General features: G+C 52.3%; 1 protein-coding gene across 1 annotated transcript in view; it reads right to left on the reverse strand.

Moving 5' to 3' along the window:
* Window positions 1–12,905, reverse strand: part of CAPN5 (calpain 5) — a 57,551-nt gene extending 44,646 nt beyond the window's left edge. Inside the window, exon 1 of the mRNA XM_003910451.5 lies at window positions 12,723–12,905. The gene's annotated coding sequence lies outside the window, so the exon portion shown is untranslated. The remainder of the gene's footprint in view (window positions 1–12,722) is intronic.
* Window positions 12,906–15,026: the final 2,121 nt, after the last annotated feature.

Genomic DNA, 15,026 nt, shown 5'->3' on the forward strand with positions numbered 1-15,026 from the left:
AAATGGCCTAAAAAGGGAAGAAAAAGTGCTCAACGTCACTAATCATTAAGGAAATGCAAATTAAAACCACAATAAGATACCACTATGCCCCCAGTAGAATGACTAAAGTGAAACACATGCAGACACACACACACACAGTCCCAAGTAGAGCTCTTATGCATTGATGGTAGGAGGATAAATTGGTATAATCACTTTGCAAAACCATTTGACTATATCTAGAAAACCTGAAGAAATAATATAATCATGTGTTCATATAATCTAGTAATCTAGTAATTCTAAGAATATGTCCAATAGAAATGCATGCACATATTCAGCAAAAACCATGTACAAGAATGTCTATTGCAGTAGTATTTGTTAGAGCTGAAAACGAGAAACAAGCTAAATGTTCATTAACAAAAGAATGGATCAATAAATTCTTGTATATTCATAATAGAATAGTAAACAATAATGAAAATGAAAAATGTTGTTGCACACAACCCTATGGATGGATCTTACAAGCATATTAAGCAAAAGAAGCAATATTACATGATTCTACTTAAGTAAAATAGAAAAGCAGGGCCAGCATTACCCCATTACCAAAGCCAGATAAAGACACTACAAGAAAAGAAAATTACAGGCCAATATGCCTTATGAACATAGATGCAAAACCTTCAACAAAATACTAACAAACAAGCTGGGTGTGATGGTGCATGCCTGTAGTCCCAGCTACTCAAGAGCCTCAGGAGGATAGCAAGACCCAATCTCTAGGAAAAATAATAATAATAATAATAATAAGGCAAATAATTCAAAAGCACATTAAAAGGATCATTCACCATGATCAAGTAAGACTTATATCAAGGATGCACAGATGGTTCAATATATGCAAATCAATAAACATGATACACAATACTAACAGAACGAAGGGCAAAAAACATAAGATCATCTCATTGAATTAAAAAAACACATTTGACAAGATTCAGCATCCTTTCATGACAAAAATTCTAAACAAAATAGGTATAGAAGGAATACACAGAAATCAGTAGCATTTTTATATACTAACAACACACTATTCAAAAGAGTCAAGAAAACAATCCAATTTACAATAGTTACCATGGAAAAAAGAAATGCTGAGGAATAAATATAACCAAGAAGGTAAAAGACTTGTACACTGAAAATTATCAAACACTGATGAAAGAAATTGAAGACACAAATAAATGGAAAGATTCTGTATATGTAGATAAGAATTCGTATTGGTAAAATGTCCATTCTACCCAAAACAATCTACAGATTCAATGCAATCCCCTATCAAAATTCCAATGACATTTTTTGCAGAAATAAAAAACAATCCTTAAAATTCATACAGAATCACAAAAGACCCTGAATAGCCAAAGCAATCTTAAACAAAAAGAACAAAGCTAGAGGCATCACGCTACTGACTTCAAAATACACTACAAAGCTATAGTAACCAAAACCATATGGTATTGGCACAAAAACAGACAAAAGACCAATGGAACAGAATAGAAAGCCCAGAAATGAGTCCACACATTTAATTTGTCAATTAATTTTCAACAAAAGTACCAAGGACACACAAAGCGGAAAGGACAGTCTCTCCAATAATTGGTGTTGGGAAAACCGGATATCCACATGCAGAAGAATAAAAGTTTCCCTATCTCTCATCGTATGCAAACATGGACTCAAATGGACTAAAGACTTAAATATAAGACCTGAAATTATGAAACTACTAGAAGAAAACATGGGAAAAGCTGTTATGACATTGGTCTGGGCAATGATATTTTAGATATGACCCCAGAAGCACAGACAACAAAAGCAAAAATAGACAAAGGGGATTACATAAAGCTAAAAAAGTTTCTGCACAACAAAGAAAACAACAGAACGAAGAGACAACCTGCAGAATGGGAAAAAAGTTTGCAAACTAGGCATCTGACAAGAGTCAATATCCAGAATAGATAAGAAATTCAAGCAACTCAATAGCAAAAAACCCTAATGATCTGATTTTAAAGTGAGCAAATGATCTGAATAGACATTTCTCTAAAGAAGACATACAAATGGTCAATAGGCATATGAAAAAAATGCTCAACATTGGCTGGGCGCAGTGGCTCATGCCTGTAATCCCAGCACTTTGGGAGGCCGAGGCAGGTGGATCACCTAAGGTCAGGAGTTCAAGACCAGTCTGCTCAACAGGGCGAAACCCCATCTCTACTAAAAATACAAAAAATTAGCCAGGCAGGCACCCAGCTACTCAGGAGGCTGAGGCAGGAGAATAGCTTGAACCCAGGAGGTGGAGGTTGCAGTGAGCTGAGATCACACCACTGCACTCCAGCCTGGGAAACAAGAGTGAAACTCCGTCTCAAAAAAAAAAAAAAAAAATTAAAAAGCTCAACATCACTAATCATTAGGGAAATGAAAATCAAAACCACAGTGAAATACCACCTCCCACCTTTTGGCTTTTATAAAAAAGACAGAAGTGTGATATCTTACCAAAAAAAACGACAAAAGATATGTCTTTTATAAAGAAGACTTTTTTAAAATCTTTTTTTTTTTTTTGATACAGAGTCTCGCTCTGTCGCCCAGGCTGGAGTGCAGTGGCGCAATCTCGGCTCACTGCAACCTCTCCTTCCCAGGTTCAAGCCATTCTCCTGCCTCAGCGTCCCAAGTAGCTGGGATTACAGGCATGCGCCACCATGCCTGGCTAATTTTTGTATTTTTAGTAGAGACAGCGTTTCACCATGTTGGCCAGGCTGGTCTCGAACTTCTGACCTCAGGTGATTCACCTGCCTTGGCCTCCCAAAGTGCTGGGATTACAGGCACGAGCCACTCACTGTGCCTGACTTAAATCTTTTTACAAAAGATATATCTTTTATAAAAAAGACAAAAGATAAGTGTGGGCGAGGATATGGAGAAAAGGAAACCCTTGTACACTGTTGGTGGGAATGTAAATTAGTACAGCCATTATGGAAAACAGTATAGAGGTTGCTCAAAAAATTAAAAATAAAACTACCATATGATCCAGCAATCCCACTACTGGGTATAAATCCAAAGGAAATGAAGTCAGTATGTTGAAGACATATCTGCACTCCCATGTTCACTACAGCACTATTCACAGTAGCCAAGATATGGAATTAACCTAAGAGTCCATCAATGGATGAATGGGTAAAGAAAATGTGGTATATACATACAATGTAATCTAATTCAGCCATAAAAAGAAAGAAATCTCATCACTTGTTACATAGATAAACCTGGAAGATAATATGCTAAGTGAAATAAGCCAGACACAGAAAGACAAATCCCACATGATCTTACTCATATGTGGAAGTTTTTAAAAGTTGAACTCATAGAAGCAGAAAGTAGAAGGGTGGTCAACAGGGACTGAGGGGTGAGGGTGGGGAGGGAGGTTGCAGAGATGTCAAAGGACACAAAATTTCAGTTAGATAAGAGGAGTAAGTTCAAGAGATCTATAAGTTCAAGAGATTGATTGCAACACAGTGACAATAGTTAATAGCAATAGATTATACTCTTGAAGATTGCTAGAAGTAGACTTTTCATTTTTTGGAGTCTCATTCTGTTGCCCAGGCTGGAGTGCAGTAGCGCAATCTTGGCTCACTGCAACCTCCCTCTAACGGATTCAAGCGATTCACCTGCCTCAGCCTCCCAAGCAGCTGGGATAACAGGTGCCTACCACCAGACTCGGATAATTTTTGTAGTTTTAGTAGAGATGGGGTTTCACCATGTTGGCCAGGCTGGTCTCAAGCTCCTGACCTCCTCAAGCTCCTGATCTGCCTGCCTCGGCCTCCCAAAGTGCTGGGATTCTAGGCGTGAGCCACCACTCCTGGCCGAGAGTAGATTTTGAGTGTTCTCAGGACAAAAAAGTATGTGAGGTAATGCGTGTGATAATTAACTCGATTTAGCCATTCCACAATGTATACGCATTTCAAAATATTACGTTGTACATGATAAACATAAACAATTTTTATCTGTTAAAAAGATCCATTTTTTGTTTTTTAGACAAGCAAAGCCAGCATAATTCATCTACAGTGAACAGAAAGCAGGACTTGGCTATCTTGGGGGTAGAGACTGGAAGGGGTGTGAGAGAGCTTCTGGGGTTCTGGTAAAACTACTTCTTAATCTGGGTGGTGTTTACATGGGTGTGGTCCCTGTGCAAATACACTGAACTGTATACTTATGACCTACGCACCTGTCTGTAGATTAGTTACATACGCTTCAGTAAAAAGGTAAACAAAAGGACTGGCTGAATGTGGTGACCCAGGTCCCAGCAGATCAGGGCCCTTCACAGCTGTAGCCCTGTCCAGCTGGACACCACATACCCAGGGGGGCTGACCTAGGGGGAAGGGAGGCAGAGTGGGAAAGTGCCCCAGGCTGGGTCCAAGCACTAGACTTTGTCACACGTAGGCTGTGTGACCTTCTGCGAGCCTCCACTTCTCTGATCTCAGCCTCCTCCTCTAGCTCTCAGGACACTTGCAGGCTTGATACTCAGAGTGTCTCAACACTTGGGGCAGTCCACAAGAAGGTCCTACAGGTGTGTGGCACCCCCACACCCCAACCAAGCACACACCTGCAAGGTTTCCTCTGCACCTGAGAAGGGGAGACGCCAGCCAGAGACCATTCCTAGGGGGATGTTTTCAGCCCTGAGGAAGGTGGCATCGTGCTCAGAAAAAAATGGGAGGGAAGAGGTGTGGGGCAGGGATCATGGATGAGGCTGCAGAGGATCCCACCAGAGGCCCCAGGATGCCAGGTGCAGGAGTCTGGCTTCATCCTAAGGTGATGGGGAGTGTGGAAGGGTGCTGAGAAGGGGAAGGACTTGGTCATGGCTGTCTCAGGGAGCCCCATCTGGCTGCCACATGGGAAACGGACTAGAAAAGGACAAGACTAGACCAGATACACCATAAGAACGTCCACAGGACTTGGACTGGCAGGCTCACATGTGGACATGGAGGGGCTGGGTTCCAGGGCCAAGTGGGAGAGAGCCTCAACTCTTCCTGGTGGCCAGCCAGTGGTGGGGGTGAAGGAAAAACACAGGAATGCCTACTGGGGGTCCTTCTCCTGTGCCCCACTGCCCCATACCCCACACTGGTGCCCAGTGCAAAGCACAGGCCTGGCAGAGTGGGTATCACCCAGTGCCAGCCGAAGGAGCCAGTGACGCCCTCACCCATTCCCTGCCAATCAAAGCCCCCTTTCCCCTACCTCCCTTCCTCAACCTCTTCTCCCCTCTCAAGGGAAGACACCCCCCACCACTGCCCTTTGCCATACGAACAGGGGAGGGCTGAACAGCTGGGGCTTCATCATTCAGGGGACACAGTCAATTCCAACCTGCACATCTTTCCTGATGCCCGATCTGGGCTGGCGCTGAGCTGGCTGATGAGGAAGGGGCTGGGGGAAATGGTGGTGGCCTTCTGAGATGGAGCCTGAGCAGGGCCCGAAGGATAGGCCAGAATTAGCAAGGGCATAGCAGGGCAGGATGCGGCACAGGGAGAGGGAAAAGGTGGGAGGGCACTGGGTGGGTGGAGCCTGGGGGGGAGTTGGCAGGACCAGCTCTGCAGGGCTGGGGATGCCAGGCAGAGGGGCATTGGCACTTACTGAGGCACAGGGGAGCCAGGGGCAAGACTAAAGGTCAGATGCTGATGCAGTGACCCAGGACTGGAAGTGCCCTGGCTTGAGCCATAGCAGGGAAGGCCAGAAGCCAGAGGGGACTGGAAAGGGCAGAAACTCCATTTGGTGGCTGCCTGGTTATTTGTGGTTTTGATTCTGTTAATGTATTTATCCCCTTCTATCCCATACCCCATCCTCCATCTGCTCCCTAAGTCACCACCTAATAAGATGCTTAAAGCGTGTCTCTTTGTCCTTTCGTGGGTGTACTGTGACCTCCCAGGCCCCTGTCTCTCTGACGTGCCGTGTGCTGAGGAATGGATGGCAGGGTGGGGAGGGAGAATGTGCTGTGGAGGGACAGCCAGGCTCAGCGCCACCTCAGGCTCTCAGCCCCTGGGCCACCCAAAGCTCCAGGCAACTGGGTTCTGGCGCCAGAGCCAAGGCAACCAGGCCCAGTGAGTCACTCCAGCCACCACCAGGCGAGCTGGCACCAGGGCTGGGAAATCCTGTCTTTCTTCTCCCCTCCTCTTCCCTTATCGTTTCTGTGTCCAATCCATTCTCCACCCGGCTGCTGAGTGATCTTTCTAACATAAATCCTACCAGGCCGCTCCCCTGCTAGGAGACACAGAGGGCCTTGTGGGCAGGGTCAAGCGTGTACGGGGCATGGGGTCTCCAGCTGGTCCTGGGGGAATGGTTGGTCCTACAGCCATGATGTCCCCCAGCAGTGCATGTGAGGGCTGTGCTGGCTGCAGGCCTGGCTCTGTGTGATCCTGACTGAGTCACAGGCCTGACCCTGCAGCTGTTCTTCATCTGGGAATGGGCTCCCGCCCAGGGTGCTGTGAGCAGGAGAGAGTGTAGGAACAGCAGGAGCCACTGTTGTAAACAGCATCTGTAAGCAAGTGGCCATGGGAGAGGAGCTTCTGAAAGGGTGTTCCAGGTCAGGGGTTCCTGCAGGCCTTGGGCAGGACAGGAAGAAGCCAAGGACCTGGCCACACTTGTGGAGGTGGAAACTGCTGGGCAGGGGGCAGCCCCAGGCCCAGTCTCGGATGAGCAGCTCACCATAGTTTGAACACTGAAAGAACCGCATCCGGGAAACCCATAGTCCCAGGCAACCCAGTGCGGTGGCCACCCTACCTCGGGGCTCCCAGTCCAGCACCAGGTCCTGCAGAGAAAGTCCTGAGAGCGGCAGATGCAGCTGGGTGTCCCTGTGCAGGACATTCTCTCTCACCCTGGGTGGGGTGGGGGCTGTGTGCTCGCTCAGTCCCCACAGGGGAGACAACCTAACAAAATGGGACTTGATCAGGTCACTGAAGCCACCTCTGCCTCACTGTGCTGTGTGAGCCCAGGCAAGCCCCTGCCCTCTCCGGCCACAGGCTCTCGCCATTGAGGGGAACACTACACACTATTTTCCAGTCTGGCGGGTTTCTCACCAGGACAGCCCTTTTCTCCACTTCCTGCACAGGCAGTCCTAGACTCGAGTCCCGAGACCTGTCTCCAAGACTCAAGGTGTGAAGACTGGGGAGACGGTGCCCATTTCCCACTTTGGGAAACTGAAGTGTGCCATTCCTCAGCGCAAGCTCCTGCACAACCTCAAAAAGGAGCTGTGCTGTTCTCATTACACAAATGGGAGACAGAGGCACTGAGGGGAAAGAGGACATTCAGGGCAGAAGCACGAACCTGTCCCATGTCAAAGTCCTGCTCGGCCTGCCCACCATCCCTCCCTCGGGCAGTGACCCACTCTCCAGCCCTGGGTGTCCTGTTCAGGTGTGTCCCCCGTTCCAACTTTACTCGCACACCTTCCCTGTGCCTGACCAAACGGCAGTGAGGAGTCAGATGGGAATCTGCCCTAGAGGTCGGCCTGGTGAAGGCGAGAAGCAGAGACCTCGGTACAAGGCAGCGAGACCTGCTCTCAAAGGGAGCGATTCGTTCACACCAGGCAGGGACGGCTGCACGGAGGAAGTAGCATCAAAGCGGGATCTTAAAGGGTAGATTGTGATTTCAAGAGATGGAGGAGGTGGAAGGTTTGGGGAAGGAAATATTATTCTGGAGGAAGAAATCATTTAGGCAGGTCTGGAGGACAGAATGCAGGGCAGAGGGAAGAGGAAGTAGAGAAATATTGCCACAGCTGGGTTGCAGCTGGCCCTGAAAGCCAGGTTAAGAACTCAGACATGAGATGGGGTGCAATGATGTATGAGAAGGTCAACGGGAAAGGAAGCCCAGGATGTAGGCAAGGAGGCCAGGCTCTAGATAGGCCCCTGAGAGAGAAGCAGGGCCTAGCATGGTGTGGCCTTGGCCATGGGGATGGAAAGGAGACCCACACAGCGGCAGGTCCGCAGCAGGCAGGCCGGAGCTCTGGGGTTTAGCTAGGGTTCTTCCTGAGGCGCCAGGGGGCTTATCCCCTCCTGCAATGGCGGACCATGTCTCTGGGCGAGCAGCACTTCCAGGCCCCCTGCACTGCTCTAAGTCACTTCCTATTCCTAACCATGGCAGCCTAGAATGCCAACGCCTGCTCCCCATACCCAGGCAGAGGGCGAACCAGGGCCTCAAGATGTCAGGCTGGGCAACATCCTGTCCACATACCCATCCTCAGATGGGGAGACTGAGGCCAGCGAGGAGCAAAGCAATTAACCTCTCTGTGCTTCAGAATTCTCATCTGTAAAACAAAGCTATTTTCTGCTCTACTGGCCCAGCCTGTTCACCTGACCCCATATACCAGACAGGACTTGGCCGTAATAGGCCTTGGTGTTCTCATCTGTAAAGCGGGACCACCCCCTTGTAGGGTGATGGTGAGCATCAAATGACCCTGCAAAGCACTGGGCTTCTTGTGTGAATGTCTGAAATGAGCTGCACTCCACCCTGAAAGGCCCAGCACGCTGTCAAATGCATGCAGGGTCCAGACACCGGGGCCACCCATGCAGCCATGCCAGGGATGCCCTTCTTCCAAACATCCCTGAACTCTGGCTACCAGGGGCTCAGGCTGGACACTGGGGCCAGGGCTACAGCAGCGCCCAGCCTCCAAGTCTCCCAGGCTGGAGGGGAGACAGACATTGTGAGTGACCTCCTGGGTAACAGGACTGTGACTGGGGAAGCCAGCCTCGGTGAGCACTGGGGTGGCGGCGGGAGCTGGGAATGGCGCCTGCAGTGGTGCTGCAGTCAGCTCCTGGGGTGGGCTGAATGATGGCCCCAAAGATGCTCCCACCCGGATCCCTAGAACCTGTGAATGACACCTTGTATGGCACAGGGGACTCTGCAGATGTGATTAAGGACTTTGAGATGAGGAGACGATCTTGGCTTATCTGGGTGGGCCCTGAATGTAATCACAAGTGTCCCTACAAGAGGGAGGTGGAGGGGATCTGCCCAGAGGAGGAAAGAGCAATGAGACAGAAGCAGAGACTGAAGCAATGTTGCCACAAGGAACGCCAGCAGCCACCCGAGGCTGGAAGAGACGGGGAACGGACTCTCCCCAGGATCCCACAGAAGAAACCAGCCTGGATTGTAGCCCCATTAGACTCATGGGGGACTTCTCACCTCCGAAACTATACGAGCATAAATCTGTGTTGCTTTCAGTCACCAAGTGTGGCAATTTGTCACAATAGCGATAGGAAAGGAATATGCTCTTGAACGATGCTGTTCCTGAAGAATAGCTAATGGGAGCCGGGGGACAGGTCATGGGGCCCCACCCGCCTCTCCTGCCTGGAGAAGCCCATGAGGGGAATGAAGTTCCTACACCTTGAGTTGCTCCGCTGTACAACAAAGCGACCCCACGCCAGTTCCTTAGTTCCTGCTGTGAGTAACACGTCACTTGGGTCTCACCTCACTCCGACTGGCAGAAGTTACACAGCAGCAGGGGGCACTGGCTGAGCAGGGGCTGGCCGGGCAAGGCAGGTGGGTCAAGCCAATGGACTCCCAGCCTTCTGTCCGCCATCCCCCAGGGCACACCCTGACAGTGAAGGGCAGCTGGGGACCAGTGGATGGGCTTTGGTGTGCTCCGGTCACCAGCCCCTTCTCCCGCATGGCCACTGTGGGAGAAAACCACAGCAAAAAACCCACAGGCCACCGCAGCCTCAGCTGTCGCCAACCCAGAACCCTATCCCTGGGAAAGCTCGGGTCCCTGGAAGCACACGTGCAAACAACCAGAATGGGGAGCAGTAACACAGGCCCTTGCGGGTAAGCACACATTGTCCACAGCTTCCCCTTCCAAGCCTGAGGCTGGCCTCCTAAGACATCCAGATTCCAACCGCAAAGGGACCTGGCCCCTTTGCCTGGGGTGAGCAGGGAAAGGCAAGGCCCGAGGCCACAGGCAAGTGAGCAGCTCTGCCTGCACTGAAGCAAGGCAATCCCAGGGCATCTCCACCAGCCCGGAGGAGGGCTCAGAGGTGTGCAGCAGGAAGCCCAAATCTCAGGACCATGGCGAGCCCAGGAAAGTTTTGAGCAGGGATCAGGGATGGAGAGGCAGAAGAGCTCTCTGAGGCACTCAAGGGGTGCCTGGGAGGGGCTCTGAAGGCACTCAAAACACTTGAATAGATGGGGACAGAGACAGGGCGGGTGAAAAGCCCAGCTGCAGAGAGACTGCTGCCAGCTGCCCAGGAGGCTGCCGGGGAGGGGTGGGGGGTGTTGCAGATCCTGCTCTTTGCAGCTGGGGGAGCTGAGGGCCCGCTGCTGGGCTTTCTGTTCAACCTTCACATGCTGTACTCTAGGGTGCTCCCACCTGCTCAGCCCTTGCCTCTCCTCAGGGGCTAGAAGCTTTTGGGAGAAGCCAGGGGACTTGGTCAGGCAGATAGAGACCACTCCCATAAGCAGTCTCCCTCACCCACTAAATCCAAGAGAGGCTTCCACTTCAATAAGAGAGGCCTGTTTCCTTCCACCCTTCTTCTCCCAAAGTCAGCCCCTCATCCCCAGGGAGGGAACTAAGTGATGCTGATTGCCAGCTGCTATTAGTAATAATGGCTACCAGACACCACGTACTTAGAAAGATGCGTTCAGTGACATGATCTAAGTTCATCTTCATCATCCCCCAGTCCCTGTGAATAGGCAGCATTTATCCCCATTCCGCACATGAGAAAACTGAGACAGAAAAGGGAAGTTATCCGCCTCAAGGTCATAGGCAAGTAGGAAGGTACAGAGATGGTCTCAGCCAAGAGAAAGATCAGACACATGATTTAGGCCCTGCAGGTAGGAGAGGGTACCTACTGAGGGTGCAAGAGGCCTCCTGTTTGGGGACCAGGACTCCAGGGCTGATCTGAGAGCCTGCCAGGAAAGCAGGCAGAGACAGTGCTGGCCTGGGAGCAGTGTTCCAGATGTCTCCCACAAAAACCCACAGGCATCTCACAACCACCCTGTCCAATAGTCCACTTGTCAACTTACTCCCAATCTGCCCCACCCGCAATGGTGGTCCCCATCTCACAGGGGCAGCCCCACCTACCTTCCCCCAGCACTGGGGCCCTGTGTAGCCCCTGGGCACCTCCTGCCCCCAGCACCTCTGCTCTGGGAACCTTTATCAGGGCCCCTCTCCCCTGCCAAGGCTAACCCCGGGTGGGGAGCAGAGGAGAGCAGAAGGGAGGGCCCTCTCCCTGCTTTGGCCTCCTCCTTACAGGCCTCAACAGAAGCCCACCCACTACGCAGCCAAAGGTGACCCTTCTTGGACACACATCTGACCTATCTCATCCGCAATCCACCCACCAGCATTCATTTTCACACTACCAGGTCTTTACTCATGCTATTCCTTGGGGCTGCGATGCCCTGCCTTTTCTTTTCTGCTTGGTGGACTTCTTTGAGACCCAGCCCCAACGAATCTGCAAGTGAACTCATCCCCAGCACTGGGTACAACTCTGGGCAGGGCCTTATCTGTGGACCCATGCCTGTCTCGTCAGAAGGGACGCTCCTCAGGGCAAAGACCTGCCTCTGTGTGCTGGCAACTAGCCTGGCCTGGCCTGCAGCAGCAGCGGGGCCCACCACACCCTGCCCAGGAGGCAAAGGCAGCCAGACCATCCCACTCCCTGATCCTCGGGACAGGAGCAAGGACCAGCCCGAGGACCGTGGGAGGTGTCAATCCTTGCGGAACACAGTGGTTCCTCCAGCAGGCCTCAGACTCATTGAGTTGGCTGAGCCTCATCCTTAAGCCCCTCTTCCAAGAAGTCTGCCCAGATCTCTCTTTCCCCTGAGTCCTGGGATAGTCGCCCTCAGTACTTTTCTCTCCAAACCACGGGTGTAGGGAGGAGACTCTGGGATGAGAGCCAGGCGGACCCAGGTTCAAATTCTGGCTCAGCAGCCCTGAGAGGGCAGCTGACTTTGCCTCTCTGTGCCCCACTCTGCTCATCTGTATGGAACTTGGGGGTGAATCCCACCACACGAAATGACTGGGAGAGAGAACGTCGCACCTGTTAATGATCTTTGGTCCTACTTCACCTCTGGTCCCCTAGGCCAGTCTTCTGAGACCCCCTCCCAACCCAGAGGAACAGAGGTGGGAACTCAGGTCTGAGAAATCAAAGATCCATTCCCTCCCAGACCACTCTCCCACACTCCCGCAATACACACTCCCGCAACACACATACACACACACACACACACACACACACGTGTGCACCCGCCCTGTAGTCAAGGAGAAAAGCCCCCATTCAACCTGGGGAGGAGTGCCAAGAAGCGGATAGGCTGGGGCAGCAGGAGCCTCGGCCCTGCCCCTTTCCCAAGCCTGGGTGGGGTAGTACCCAGAAGGGGTTGGTGGATAGCAGGAATAAAAGGGGGGGTTAAGGAGGGAACAGAAGAGGGGGAACTGTAAGGAAGATGAGAGGAAGGGACAGTCTAGCCCCGGGTGTTAGGCGCTTCCAGTGCGTCCGCACTAGGAAAACGACTCAGAGACACCCAGAGGGAGGTGAAAAAAAAGACTCCTCGCCGGGGGTGGGGGTGGGGGTGGGGACGAGCCCAGGGAGCCCAGGCGGATCGTCCAGGACCCCGCCCCCTAGCCAGCGCTCACTTCCTTTCCCCCCCCAGGCCCGCGGGAGATGCAGCCCCCTCCACCGATTCGTGGTACCGAAGAACGCACTGGCTTGCGCTGCATCCTCACACGCCCCCCCCGAAACACACACACACACAGAAGCACACGCCTCTCTCCGCGCGCCTCCTACCGGCCGCGCCACCGCGGGTCCAGCCGGGTTCCCGGGATGCAGGGCACGGCGTGGGCGCTGGAGCGGAGGCTGCAGCCGCCCCGCGTAGCGGCCTGGAGTTCTGGCAGGAGATGCAGCTGGGACTGGCCTGGGGCGGGGGCTGGCGCTCGCATTCCCCGGGTTCGGCCAGCCGGGCCCGGCTCCGCCCCGCCCCGCCCACGGCCTCTGCCCATTCGCCCGTGGCGAGCCGGAGGCGTGGTCTCCCGTGGGGCGGAGCGGGCGGCCGTGAGCTCGGTGCGCGCATGCGCACTGGCGCCGCGGGCGGCCGCTCAGAGGAGCGGTCTGGTTCCAGCCCGGATGTTGAAGGGGGGTTTGGGGCCCCTAGCGGCACCCACAACCTCTACCGACTCGGTCGGGCCCTCTCTCTCCCTCCTTCCCAGACTATCTGTCTGCGGTTGGGTGCATCCCCGTGGGCGGCCTCCCAAGGGCTGGCTGCACCGCGAGGGATCGGGCCGAGGCGTGGGTTCAGCTCCCCGAGGGCGGGCCGGAGCCGCGGCTGACTTGGAGCTGGCGTCTAGTACCGAGGGCCCGCAAGGGCCGGGGTGCCTGCCAGAACAAGGAGTTGGTGGGCGGCACCCCTCCCTTTCCGAACTCCACCTTCACATCCATCCCAAGTGTTCGGATGGAGAAGAGGGAGCCCAGGCCCCTGTGAGCCGCAGACGGCCTCTGTCAGATGGGAAAACTGACCCCTGCCTGAGCACTTAACCCGGTGCTGCGATGGGCTCCCCGGCTCACGTTTGACTCTCTGTCCGTGACTGGCTCCCGGAATGCCCTGGGATGGCACCGAGTCTCGGTTTCCTGATCTGTAAAATGGGGACTATAATCTCTACCCATCCCAGGCCGTTTGGGGAATCCGATAGAGAAAGTTTAGGGGTGACTAGTTCTTGCCTACGGTAGGGACTCAGGGGTGCCACCGTCCCCCACCCTGAGTCAGCAGGACAGACGCCCATCTGATCTGATGAGCCTATCAGCCCACTCGCTGGTGGAGCGTCTCAGGCCCACTCATTCTCCCCCTCCAGTTTGTTTCCCAGTCTCAGTTAATGATTTCATCAACTTCTTGTGTTACCGAAACAGACTTGGGTCCACCCACCCGGTGCAGCAAAGTCAAACACTGACATCAGGATTTGCAGCGGCAGAAAGGGAGGCATTTATTGCAGGGTGCCAAGCAAGGAGAATAGGTCAGCTAATGCTTAAGACCCGGACTCCTCGATGGTTTACATGTAAGGGTTTTTAAAGGTGGGGAGACAGAGGTTATAGGCAAAGTCATAAATAAATACTCTGGAGCTATACATTGGCTTGGCCCAAAAAGGTGAGATATTTTGAGGCAGGGGAGTTACAGGTCATAGGTGGATTCAGAGATTCTGTGATTTGCAATTGGTTTAGGAAGCAAGACTGTCTAAAAACCTGGGCTCCACAGATAGGATGTTAAGCATTGGCTTCTGGGTGTGACTCTTTGCAGAACCCTTGGGAAGAAATTTAAAGAACAGCCCTCAGTTTCCCCTTGTCTGAGGCCTAAGTGACAGCTGTGAAAAACAATTCAGGGACATAGGTCAAGATGTTATCTTTAGTTTCTATAGGGAACCAGACATCTTGTGGCTCTAACTTATTTGGGTGGCCCTTGTTTTAAGCTACAATTACCTTGTTGCTTGTCAAGGTGCTCGCTTACTTCTCAAAGCTAGCTAGCTGCCTGAAATGCCCCTAGAAAGGACTCACAATTTTCCTTTCTTTACACTAAGCGGAGTCCCTGCCTCACCTCACTCTCAGTCACCCGGACTTCTCTAGCCTCTCCCCAACCTCCCTGCCTCTGTCCCAGGCCACCCAGATGCTTCTCCCTTAAGAGTAGCCCCAGCCCCCTCGGGAGCTTTCTATCCAACCAAAGAAGACTTTCACATATGCAGCTGAGACCCGCCACCCACAGAAGAGTGTTCTAAGACTGCACCCCATCTGACTCCCCCATCTCCCCTAACCTCATTCCATGCCCTGTACTGGGAGCAACAGCTTCACCAGCCCTTCAAGGGTCATTTCAGGGGCTCTACTCTCCCCACCTGAACCCTTGCCCATACTGATCTGTGACCGTCTGAAGGACTCTTCCATCCTCCCTGAGCCGCAGCATCCCAAAGCTCCCTTGCTCACCTATGGCCCTTCTCAGGCTGCGTCTCTCAGAGTTGCTGGTGGGACCAAAATTTCCCCTGCGAGGCCAAAGTTCCTGGAGGGCAGAGGCCAAGGGTCATTCTCAGGAAGACAGCAGCAACTGGTAGAGCCAAG

Source organism: Papio anubis, chromosome 12, assembly GCF_008728515.1.
Source record: "Papio anubis isolate 15944 chromosome 12, Panubis1.0, whole genome shotgun sequence".
NCBI lineage: Eukaryota > Metazoa > Chordata > Mammalia > Primates > Cercopithecidae > Papio > Papio anubis.